The following is a 12475-nucleotide window of genomic DNA, read 5'->3' on the forward strand; positions in this document are numbered from 1 at the left end:
ATGGGCTCAGCTTCTCCTGTCACCCAGAGTCAGAGACTGCCTGAATAAAAGAAGTTACTTTGTTCTAACTACACCACAGGGGACTGTCCTCTGCTCTCTGAAACCTTAATAAGGGAACCCCACTTTGATTTTTGGGAGCAAACTCTAAAAATCCTGCCCTGTTGCTTGTAGTATTAAATAATTTCTAATGAACCTGTTACCCAAAGAGAATTTGTGACTGGCAAGATGGCTCAGGGGGTAAAGATGCTTGCAACTGAGCCTGATACCTGAGTTAGATCCCAGGGACCCACAAGATGGGAGAAGAGACTCCCACAAGGTGTCCTGTGAGCTCCACGCACACATGCCCACACAGGATTAATTAGTTTAAAGCATCCTTACCCCCTGAGCCATCTCAACAGCCCCATAGGCTTGAATAATAACAATTTTGCTTTTTATATCGATACTTATTCATCATTTTTCTGTTGGATTGGAATTTCTCCATCCATAAGTTGCTTGGCTTTCATGCATCTTATTTAAGGCATCGTTTAGAGGCAACATTTTCTGTCCTGAGATATTTTTAGAAGCTTCTGCCTATGAATGAAAAGCACATCTCATTGTTTCTAAGGTGTAGGATCCCCCTCTCCACCTCCAAAAGTGAAACACTTGGGTGAGTCTTCCGGTCTTTTTGGAACATTCCCTGTTGCAGCTACAGGAATGCCTGAATCAAGTCTCTAGCTGAATTTGCTTGGTTTTAGTTACATGCTTTTAACATCAATTTTAGGGTCAGATGTTAGGTCTGGGATAGTAGCCACTCAGACCACACTCACCCACATTAGACTCTTTCTGTCCCCACTGCTAAAGGGAAATGGCAGGCAGACTATTGAGAGCTTCCCTGTGGACACATAGCCTTCTATTCCCCCAAGGAAGCTTCTCAACCCGTCTATGCAAGCCCCTAAGCAATCAAGAGGTCGAGGTAGTATTATGATGGTGTGGTGGATACACACTAACTATAGGACAGTGTGATGGACACACACTAACTAAGGACAGTGTGATGGGCACACACTAAGGACAGTGTGATGGGCACACACTAAGGACAGTGTGATGGACACACACTAAGGACAGTGTGATGGACACACACTAAGGACAGTGTGATGGGCACACACTAACTAAGGACAGTGTGATGGGCACACACTAAGGACAGTGTGATGGACACACACTAAGGACAGTGTGATGGACACACACTAAGGACAGTGTGATGGGCACACACTAAGGACAGTGTGATGGGCACACACTAAGGACAGTGTGATGGGCACACACTAAGGACAGTGTGATGGACACACACTAAGGACAGTGTGATGGACACACACTAAGGACAGTGTGATGGGCACACACTAACTAAGGACAGTGTGATGGGCACACACTAAGGACAGTGTGATGGACACACACTAAGGACAGTGTGATGGACACACACTAAGGACAGTGTGATGGGCACACAATAAGGACAGTGTGATGGACACACACTAACTAAGGACAGTGTGATGGACACACACTAACTAAGGACAGTGTGATGGACACACACTAAGGACAGTGTGATGGGCACACACTAAGGACAGTGTGATGGACACACACTAACTAAGGACAGTGTGATGGACACACACTAAGGACAGTGTGATGGACACACACTAAGGACAGTGTGATGGGCACACACTAAGGACAGTGTGATGGACACACACTAAGGACAGTGTGATGGGCACACACTAAGGACAGTGTGATGGACACACACTAACTAAGGACAGTGTGATGGACACACACTAACTAAGGATAGTGTGATGGACACACAATAAGGACAGTGTGATGGACACACACTAAGGACAGTGTGATGGACACACACTAAGGACAGTGTGATGGGCACACACTAAGGACAGTGTGATGGGCACACACTAAGGACAGTGTGATGGGCACACACTAAGGACAGTGTGATGGACACACACTAACTAAGGACAGTGTGATGGACACACACTAACTAAGGATAGTGTGATGGACACACAATAAGGACAGTGTGATGGACACACACTAAGGACAGTGTGATGGACACACACTAAGGACAGTGTGATGGGCACACACTAAGGACAGTGTGATGGACACACACTAAGGACAGTGTGATGGACACACACTAAGGACAGTGTGATGGACACACACTAAGGACAGTGTGATGGACACACACTAACTAAGGACAGTGTGATGGACACACAATAAGGACAGTGTGATGGACACACACTAAGGACAGTGTGATGGACACACACTAAGGACAGTGTGATGGACACACACTAACTAAGGATAGTGTGTTGGACACACACTGGTAAAGACAGTGTGATGGACACATGTGAATTAAAGGATGAGTCTTTGCCTCTTCCCCTGTATTCTAGTAGCCTTCCTGTTGCTGTGACAGAACACTCTGACCTAACAGCCACTTAGAGGAGGAAAGCATTTACTTATCTTACACTTCCATGACCCAGAGCCAATGTTTGAGGCACATTGGGGCTGGACTCCAGAAGAACACTACTTGAAGGCTCCCTTTCTGGCTCAACTGGGAGGCTTGTGCTTAGGTACCTTTCTTATATGGCCAAGGACTATCTGTATAGGGAATGTTGCCACCCACACTGGACTAGGCCCTCCTGCACGAATTACCAAACAGACAATCTCCCACAGACCAAATGTGATTCATCAATATAGGCTTCCCTCTCAGTGGCCAACTCCCCTAACTCCTGGTGATCTCTGGGTTTGCAGCTTTCTGGGAAGTTTTTTTTTTTTTTTTTTTTTTTTTTTTTTTTTTTTTTTTTTTTTTTTTTGAAGGAAAAGGTAGGCATACCAGAAAGTAGGTCACTCAACCCTTTTAGACTGTAAGAACTCAGGCTTTTGTTTAGTCTTCCTCTCATGTGGCTGCAAAGGGTTCCTCGTTGCAATGAAAGTTTTCCTGACGATGACAGATAATATGACCGCTCATTCTAAGACCTACTTAACCTAGGAATCTTCACTAATTAATCAGGTATGGCGACTTATCTGTCACAACTTTAGCTGTCAGTGTGACACATAGAGTCACAAGATGAGGGAATGTCAGCTGAAAAACTTCCCCCATCAGATTAGCAGGGAAGCATATCTGTAGGGTGTTTTCATGATTTCAGGTTGGCATGGGTAGGTCCTTCTCCCTGGGGGCACTGCCGTCTGTAGGCTGGTGGGCCTGGGCTATATTAGAGGAGCCGCTGAGAAGCATGGGGAGCAAATATGTGAGCAGTATCCCTCCATGGTTTCTGCTTCAAGCTCCTACCCTGACATCCCTTCACGGTGGACTGCAAACTGCAAGCTGAAATAAACCCTTTCCTTGCTCTTATTGCTTTTGGTGATGACATTAATCACAGCAACAAAGAAACAAAGAAAGACACTTTTATTATCATCCAGCACTCAGGAGGTTTATCTGTGTGGCTCCTATAGGCTGTGCCGAATGAGAAGGTTGAGTCAGAAAAATGGGGAGATGGCCACTAGGAGAAAGGGACTGGACACAGTTTCTGAACTGACCTTTTGGGAAACTGGAGGAGGTATTAACTGGAAACTGTCTGTGCACTGAGTCTGCGCAAGTCCAACTTTAATTTTAAATGGTTGCCAGAGCAACACAAAAGTATAAAATTTTTCCAGAGGCTGCCAGAGCAAACTATCACAAATTTGAGAGCTTAAGTAACAGAAATAGATCCCATCAGGAAAACAGGAAGGCTGAATATGGGGTGGGCTTCTTCCTAGGGGTCTCCAGGACCCCGTAGATGCCACCTCTTCCCTGTGTCCTCCCACTGTCATCCCTGTGTCCAGACCTTTTCTTCATATGAGAACAGCAGCCTTGTTGGTAGAGGCTCACTCTAATGGCCTCATTTTAACTCAGTCATTATTTAAAGCCCTAACTCCAAACACAGTCATGTGTTTTTTTCAGACAACATCTCAAGTCACTCAGGCTGCCCTCAAAGTCACTATGTAACTAAGGATGAACTTGGAATTCCTGATCCTCCTGCCTCCACCCACAACTGCTGGGATCACATGGCACAGTCATAGTCTGAAAAGGTGGGGGTAGAGACTTGACCATATAAATGGGGGGAGAGCCACAGTTAAACCCTTCGCACACAGAAAGGCACTATTTCTGGAATATTCATCCTGTTACTTTGCTTGCTTTAGAATGGCCTATATAAAATAATATACTAGAAGACTCTTCATGTCTGAATTCTTCCTCGTGGTATAAAAAAAGTAATTCATGTTCTGAACAAATCAGGAGTGTGTTCTCTATGCTGTTTCTAACAAGCATTTATGTGTGTGGTGCTTTGCCTGTATGTGGGTATATGTACCACATGCATGCCTCCTGGTGGCCAAGGGGGCCAGAAGAGGGCATCATACTCCCAGGTCTAGAGTTACAGACAGTTGTGAGATGCCATACGACCTGGGAATTGAACCCAAATTCTCTAAAAGACCAGACAGTTCTTAACTTCTGAGCCATCTCTCTAGTCCTCTACATGTTTTTAATTATATAAATTGTGAGGATAATAACTTAAGTATGTGGTACTGATCACACAATAATATATTAGTTACTTTGATGTTACTGTGATAAAATATCATGATTTACAGTTCCGGAAGGAAAGAGTCCATCATGGCAGGAAAGACACGCAGGAAGTAGGGAGACAGAGAGAGGGGCGGGGGAATGGGGTGAGGCTATCAGGCATCAAAGCCCACCCCCAGTGACACATTTCCTTAAGCAAGGCTGCACCTCCTAAAGGCTCCATAACCTCCCCAAACACACTGGAGACCAAGTCTTCAATACATGAGCCTATGGGGGACATACTCATTACAGCTATCATAGAATGATGTATTTTTATTGGAGTGAAAAAGTCACTTGGGATTGGGGAACCAGGTTTTTACCCAGGAGGTGGCTTGGCTGTCAATGGTTTTGTATTGTTTCTATGTCTCTGCGACAGAATGCATGACATTATGGGCAGCCTGAAGGAAGGAAGACTTCTCTTCACTCATGGTTTCAGAGGGTATGGGTCCATAGTGGAGAGAATCTCAGTTCATGGTGTCAGGGGTATAAGGCAGACTGTTCACACCATAGAGGACCAGGATGCAGAGGCGGAAGCAGGAGATGGGGAGTGTTCCCCCTTCATAGCCCATCAAAGTGACTTCTTTCTGTCAGCTCATCCCTGCCTCCTCAAGATCGAATGCCAAAATAGCACCACCAGCTGAGCACAGCATTCAAAACATGAGCCCATGGGCCACTGACAGTCACACTATAGCAGTCCTATTGTAGGTGCTGCAGTTGTCAAGGAAACAGCAAGTTACATCCCCATCAGGATCCTAGGCAGCTTTCCGGCAGAAGTCACCCTTTAAAGCCAGAGAAATAGACACAGGGCAAGGACAGAGGTGCCTGGAGATCAACACTGGATACATTGTGGATCTGTCGAGAAAAGGGAGGACTTGGCCTTTGTGTCTAGGTCAGTGGTCCTCAACCTTCCTAATGCTGCCGCCCTTTAATACAGTTCCTCGTGTTGTGGAAACCGCCAACCATCAAATAATTTTCATTGCAGCTTCATAATTGTAATTTTGCTACTGTTTTGAATCATTGTGTGCATTTCTGATGGTTTTATTTGACCTCTGTGAAAAGGTCATTGAATCCTCAAAGGGATCATGACCCACAGGTTGCAAACTGCTGCTCTAGGGCCTCCAGAGCAATGAAGACAATGCATTGCATCAGGACCTCTCAGTCAAGACATAGTCCCTGTAGCCAGCGGCCACTTATTCTGAGGGAGACCTAGACTGTCCTCCAGGGACTTTTAGTGTGATGAGGAGACAGCCTCCTCTGAGGTATATAACCCAATCCAACATTGAGAGGATACTATCCTTGAATTGGAGGAGCCCTGGTATGAGAGAGAAAGCCTTAAAGAACCAGTAATCTTAACTCTGAGTTCTATCATCCAGCACCCTCGATTATCCGACTCAGACTAAAAATAATCTCCCAGCAGCCTTCCATTCTCTCTCTTCTCCTATTCACAATAGAACTTCCTCAAAAAAAAAATAAGCCTCTTTGTTCACCCTCCACTCTTTATCTGCTCTCTCCCGAGCTCAGCCACCTGCCTCGTCACAATGTCACCCTGACCCATGAACACCATTTTCACCAAGGCTTTCTATGGACTCAGGTCCAGGAGCCGGATCCCCGTGATCCTGCTCCAGTCTGTGGACACTGACCTCACCCTATCATACCGGTGGAATGAAGTGTTCCTAAGAGGCCATAGCCATGCTTTGAGGCTTGAAGTAAGTATGTTCATTGGAGCCCTGTGACTCTGGAGAGATCAAGAAGCCAAAGTCTTGGTTGGAGAGATACCTCAGGAGCACTGACTGCTCTTCCAGAGGTCCCGAGTTCAATTCCCAGAAACCACAAGGTGGCTCACAACCATCTGTAATGAGATTTTGTGCCCTATTCTGGTGTGCAGGCATCCATGCAGAGAGAACACTGTATGTATAATGAATAAATAAATTTTAAATAAGATGAAGCCAGAGTCATCGTGGGTTATTGGGGAGGCTAGGGAAATAGGTCAGTCAGTTAAGAACTTACTCTACAAGCGTGAGGTCTTGAGTTCAATTCCTGGAACCCAAAGGCATACATGGAAGCTGGGCTGCTGCAGTTCAACCTTTACCAAGTGCTGATCTGTGCTTAAAAATAACCTTGAGCTTGTCTGTTTGCCTGTGTAGGTCCGCCCACGCAGTATGCCATGATCATCTCAACTGAGCTTGCTTTGTTTGTAGTTTCCCATATAAATACAGTAACCATGAATAGACATAATTGATATGGGGAAAGGAACCGGATATGTGGCTTATGCCTATAAGCCAGTCCTAGGGATGTATGAGGGGCTGCAGGTCAGTGAAAGAGTTTGTCTCAAAAGAAGGTGAACAAAGCCCGAGCGGTGCCTGAGGTGTCTGGCCTCCACATGGACTTGCACACATGCGATTGACATCCACAGGCACATGCAGGCCAGGCAACATGCAACACACACACACACACACACACACACACACACACACACACACACACACACACACACACACACACACACTGCCCACTGGATACAAAGCTTAGAATGTACACCAAGCTTGACATTCTTCTGGCTGTAGCAAACCACAATCTAAGAATGCGACAATGTGTGACTCTAGGCAGAGATTTTCTGAACTCGTGAAAGACCAGCATCTGAACTGGAAGACTGCCCATGTCTCCACAGTCAGCCTGCCTCATGACCCCACTGGCTGCTGCATATCTGGCCAAGCTGAAGTAAGGCAGCCTCGTTGTGGGTAGAAGAGTTTGCCATCCGGGTAACTTGAGTCTGTGTTTCCAAGACCCCACTCACTTGTACTTGGCTCAGATAATACCATTTTATTATTTCTTTTGAGGGGTGGGGGTAAAGATAGGGTTTCTCTGTGTAACCCTGACTGTTCTGGAACTCACTCTGTAGACCAGGCTGGCCTTGAACTCACAGAGATCCTCTGCTAGAATTAAAGGCATGTGCCACCACCGCCTGACTTACTATTTCTTTTAAAACATAGTTATTTGATGCCACCATTGTCTGGGTCTCTTTATGGTCTCCTAACCAACAATTGTAGTCAGAGAAACCACACAGCCAAATGACTAACTTGCTGGTCACCTTTCCAATGACTATTTAGACATCTATCAGGTTCCCATGCATTGACCACAGAACTAGAGAAGATTCCCGAGACCCTGAACCCACATCCTTGCTTCCCTATCACAGCCTCCTAGCATGGAATCCAGACATGGAAGCAGACAGAAGTCATAGGTCAGTCCTTACTACAAGTCATGAGTATTCACTGCAGTGGAGACCTTTCCTCATGTCAGGGGCTCTGAGAAGCCCCGCCTTGAGCTAGCCTTGGATAAAAGTTCCCTAGACTGGTGTTTGCAGAGGAAATGAAAGAGATTAAGGGGCCCACTGTTCTCTCAGAGTTCCAGGCAGGAGTTAAGCACTGGAAGATGCTATTGAACCACTGTTAGTGTTAATGGTGTTTTTAATGTAAGATTTCTTTTTTTTTTTTTCATTTCTTTTAACAAGCTGCAATGCTGGGAGACTGAGGTGGTTTGATGCTTTGATTGACAGTTGTTAGACCCTTTCCTGGTGCCCTGGCTGCCCTGAATAAAATACTAAAAACCCAGCTACTGTGAACACTCCCCTGAGAGCTTGAAGAAGCCACACAGCAAACACAGCTGCTTGTTGTCAAAGACAACCTTGGGATCCAACACCATCTTTTGACCTCTGCAGGCACTCTCACACACACAAATGTGCACATACAAAGACACAGATAGACGCACATATATACCAATTAAAATAAACTAGATCTTTAAAATGAACTGTAGAACAAGTTCCTTATCCTGTCTCCATTCTTTCATCAGGAGAAAAATGTTAACAACTCCTTATTGACTTCCTGAAATCGACTCCCATCTTGCTGCTCCCTGGAAGGGGGTCGTCTGGAAGCAGAGCCAAGAAGCTAGCTGCCAGAAGACAGGCTATGTGCTCTTCTTCATTTTCCTTACCATTCTGAGGAAAGAAGATGCAACCAAGGTCATTTGTGCCAAGAGACGATGTCAATAGCTTCATGAAGGGGATTTATTCACCCTATAAGTGCTCCACTCAGAGGTGAGTGAAGAGGCACTGACCTGCCAAGATGGCTGCCTGGCTGCCTGTGTGGAGCTCCTGAGAAGCCAGGACTGTATGGAGTTCAGGCTTCCAACACAGGGGTCAGAGGAAGGCTGGAGTTGGGTGCGTGGAAAGGCTAAGAGAAAGTGTGCTTTAGAGAACTTGGGAAGGGCTGAGTAGACCTCCACCATGCTCAAATAGGAAAACACTCCCAGAGATGGCCCAGGGGCTCTCTAGCACAGTGGCCAACCTGTAAGCAGAAGGCCAAGGCTGGTGCCTCAGTCAGTTGGGATGCTTTTTCTGTGGGGACAGAAACAGTGGGGGCCAGATGTGTGGAGAAGGCATCAGGGCTGCTCGGGAGAGGAGATTTCAAGATCGATGCTTTAGCCAGCAAGAGCAGAGTCTCTGTTGTGTGGACTGGTGAAGATGAAGGCTTCAAGGAGGAAGGTTTATAACAGGACACGGTAGAGCTGGTGGGAGGAACACAGTTGAGACAAGGCTCCCACCCATCAGGGCCCTGGGCTCTCAGCCCCTCCTAGGAAAACTCTCAGCAGGCACAGTCTCCCAGTGTCCTAGGATCATGAGAGATGTGGGAAGGGGCAAGGCTGTAGAGAAACCTACCTTCTTGGGTGTCAAAGGCCCCGCAGGAGGGTTGTGACTCTGAAGATGCCCAGGTGGTACCCAAGATGTCCAGGACCTGATCCCCGCAACCAGGTGACTGTGGCAGCACAGGAAGAAGCAGGAGTGAGGAAAGTAAGGAAGGCACAATGAAGAGATTATCCTGGATTGACAAGGTGAATCCTGCATGGAGCCACAGTGTCTATTATTACAGGATGGAGGCAAAGGGAGGTTTTTCCACAGGGGAAGAAAGTGGCATTGCCACTGAAACAAGATGCCACACTTCTGGATCTGCAGATGGAGGATGCCAGAGAGGCAACGGCATGACTCTCCTCCCAGAACCTCCCGAAGAATCACGTCCTGCTTACACCTTGATTTGTACACAGCAAAGCAGATCATGGACTTTGTGAGAGTATTAATGTTATTTTAAGCCATCAAGTTTGTAACTTTGTTTGTTAAATTGTTGCCAGAAATGAAGACAGACACACAGTGGTGGTTGGGGAAGCCTGAAAGGCCAGAAACACAAGGGATGTGCCTGTACTTGATGGACCGCTGATGCCGGAGCAGGTTGTGGGTGGAAAAGCTTCCAAGGAAGAAGAAGAAGCCAGCTTATGGCTACCACTGAAGGAACACAGGATGAGCCGGTGGGCAATGGCTGTACCAGGAGTGTCCTGAATCCCCTCAAAAGAGCCCAGGAGACTTCAAAAAATGTTAGAAATAACAGAAACAGCTGGCTGCCTGACAGTCACCCAAGGTTCCTCTGCCATGTTGGAGCATCCATCTTCAGCTCTGTAATATTCGATAGACTTTTCTGTGAAGCAGGATTTTTGAAGGACCGTCCCTCCTTGTGTTGGCTAAGCTTTGGCAGTCACTTTATTTTGTCTTCTGTTTGTCCACTTTGGACAGCGTACTGTCAGCAGCCAAGGCAAGAGCACTTTCTTGTCCAGTGGCTACTTTTACTATAAAGGAGTGAACTCCATGTGAGTTTCTTTGATGTCCATCATCTTCTCTGAAGTAAATCAGTGCTGTCAGGAGCAGACATGTCTCATTGTCATAAAAAAGAGCCATATGTTACTAATATATCTTAAATGTCTCATTCTGTAGATCTCTGAAGTCTTGGGAGACAGCCTGTCTTTCTAAACTATATTTCTATTTGACCTTGAAAATATACCTAATATGACTACAAGTTTGATTATAATAGGTGACTAATTAGTAACCTGCCTTTCCTTATTATTGTAAACTGTTGGTAATAATAACTTTCAAGGGCTAGAAATTTACATTACATTGTTAAAGGATCTGTATAGGTACAATACCTTGAACAAGATTAGAAATGCATGTACAGTATGTTTTTTAAAAATTAATCTCAAATTTGAACCAATATAAAAGTTGTATACAATATTCAAAAGTCAAATCCAATGTAAAATATTTAAAACGAGTGGTTACTTCTAAAAGTAGATTCAATAATCTACCTTTTTATCTTATCATATCTATATCCTCCATTTTTTTCTTTCCAGAGTACATTCAATAATCTACCCTTTTATCCCATTATATCTATATCCTTTTCTTTATTTTTCAAAACAAGAACGCTGAATCTAAACTCCTTTGTTCAGCTTTTTTTCTGACCATTACCAGTAACAACTTGAAACCCTAATTTGATAATAATGACAGCTTATACAGAGTTTTGGTGAATAAAAGTAAATACAAGGATATGCTTCACAGCCAGGGTCTGTGAGTTTCACCTAAGGAGCTTCATGGATTACAGCTCAGGTTAAGAATTAACAATTGAGTCCCAGTAGCTCAGCTACTTTAAATGCTTCTAATCTTAATGTCAGGAGATATGTTCCCAGGTCTCAGAGTGCATCACAGCTGAAACAAAGCTTTGAAAACAACAAAGTTAGACTAAGATGTTTTTGTTAAGTATCTTTGAAGTGAAAAACTCAAGAAGACAATCTAAAGTTTTAGAAAGACACATAGTTGAGTGAGGAACTCTTTAAGGTCAGGGAACAAGAACAAAGCAGCACGACTATTACTGGCTGACATACTCTCCTTGCTAGGTTTGGTTGATGACCAAAGGTGATGATTAATTTCTTATGTCCATTTCTGCCCCAATCACTGGAAATAAAAAATGAAACCATTAATGAATGGATATGTACCCTAAAGATTTAAAGTAGAGCTAACTGACTCTTTTTCATATATAAAAGCTTAGGTTTGTGATTCCTTTAAGATTCCTTATAAGATTACCTTTCAAGAAAAGTAACACAGTAATTGGCCCTTTCTTTTTAACTGCAAAATGCAGCCTGCCAGTGTAAGACCTGACAAGAACACCTTGCTTGCCCACATGGTTAATCTATAACAAGTTGCTTGGGTATGAATGTATGTGGGTTCTTGGGATAATTTGTTTTTCACCTGTAATACATAAAAGGTTTAATCACATGAGGGAGATGAAAAATATGTTTTTACCTATAACCATTCACTTGAGAAATGGAATGCAATTGTTTTGACTCTTGTTCTGCCTAGAAGATTCTGTTGGGGTATAAAAGCTGTGAAAAAAAACATGAGGTGAGAGAGAGTAAATAAAGAGATTGAGAATAAAGATGAAAATCATCCAGAGTTTTTGTGAGTGCCTTTTTCTGTAATCCCCCTCAGATAGAAAAGTCTAGGCTCTCTGACTCCGTGGATTCCCGTCAAGGCCCTGTGCTACTGGAAGCTAGCCCACCAGACAGCAACATTCAAATCCAAAATCATGTACAGAATGCTAAATGAAGCCCCTTTCAAGAATTAGTTTGTACTCTATATGACCATTAATATTATAGAAAGTTTAAAATATATATATGCTAATCTTATAAATTTGAGATAATATTTATACCTTAAGAAAAGCTATTAAAGAGTCAAAATAAACCAAAGATATGAGATTAGTGGCAATAAAATAGTCCCTAAATTTTGGGTTTTCTTCTGTCATATATCAGGTGGCTTTTCTGACATGAAACAGAGATTTGGGATTTTACTTTAATAAGCATGTTTGGGTTTAGAAAAGGAGAGAGCCACACTCCAACTCCAAAGCCTGCTTTAATTTTTAATGGGACTGGACTACAGAAAGAGCATTTGCATTATATGTCTGTTGAGAACAGCAGAAACAAACATTTGGGAAGATTTATGAA

The sequence above is a fragment of the Cricetulus griseus genome, chromosome 2 (genome assembly GCF_003668045.3).
Source record: "Cricetulus griseus strain 17A/GY chromosome 2, alternate assembly CriGri-PICRH-1.0, whole genome shotgun sequence".
NCBI lineage: Eukaryota > Metazoa > Chordata > Mammalia > Rodentia > Cricetidae > Cricetulus > Cricetulus griseus.